General features: G+C 29.3%; 1 protein-coding gene and 1 long non-coding RNA gene across 3 annotated transcripts in view; one reads left to right on the forward strand and one right to left on the reverse strand.

Moving 5' to 3' along the window:
- LOC106469115 (L-asparaginase-like) overlaps nucleotides 1-615 on the reverse strand; it is a 72,388-nt gene that overhangs the window by 6,813 nt on the left and 64,960 nt on the right. Inside the window, exon 15 of one of the 2 annotated variants that reach the window (XM_022397545.1) lies at nucleotides 28-74. The exons of the other annotated variant lie outside the window; for it this stretch is intronic. The gene's annotated coding sequence lies outside the window, so the exon portion shown is untranslated. Of the gene's footprint in view, nucleotides 1-27; nucleotides 75-615 lie in introns of those variants that run through there. 2 annotated transcript variants of the gene reach the window in all.
- Nucleotides 1-615, forward strand: part of LOC111088205 — a 1,732-nt gene that overhangs the window by 162 nt on the left and 955 nt on the right. The window lies entirely within an intron of this gene.

Raw genomic sequence — 615 nt, forward strand, 5'->3', positions numbered from 1 at the left:
AGATGAGTTCAAAAGATGGAGGATTGAGAAGACAAGAGAGAGACTACCTTGAGGTAAGATCATTCTTTTCATAGCTTTAAGATAAGAGTTTTTTAGTTTAATCTCCTTTTGTATATATATGTACAATTATTTCTTAGCTTATTTTAACCTTTTTCTAAAAATCTTGTAAGGATTTTTATTGTATTCAACAGCCCTTCTTAAGAGCTATACACTTTACTCCACATGACACAAAGTTTTAGTGTCTAACATTCAAAATTTTATCAAACTACTTTTTGTTTATGCTATATCAATCTTAGCTAATAATCCATATTTTAATAGTATACAAGTTTTAAGTTTTAATTCTACAAGGCAATATTTCAAAAAATCCTGAATTTCCTCTTCTGTGACCCACGTGACACATTTTCTCTTAGCATGTCATTATCCCTATTTTATCCACCACCCCTTGAAAAAGTAAGATATTAAATGTAAAATACTCTCTATAAAATCATTATTGCTCAAACAAACCATAATTTTTATGGACTTCATTGTTGTTTAATTACAGAGCTATCAAATAGAAAATCAGACCCCTACTGCCACATACTCTCTTTCACAATTTGTTGATAGTTCTCTCTTATG

Source organism: Limulus polyphemus, unplaced genomic scaffold (assembly GCF_000517525.1).
Source record: "Limulus polyphemus unplaced genomic scaffold, Limulus_polyphemus-2.1.2 Scaffold3314, whole genome shotgun sequence".
NCBI lineage: Eukaryota > Metazoa > Arthropoda > Merostomata > Xiphosura > Limulidae > Limulus > Limulus polyphemus.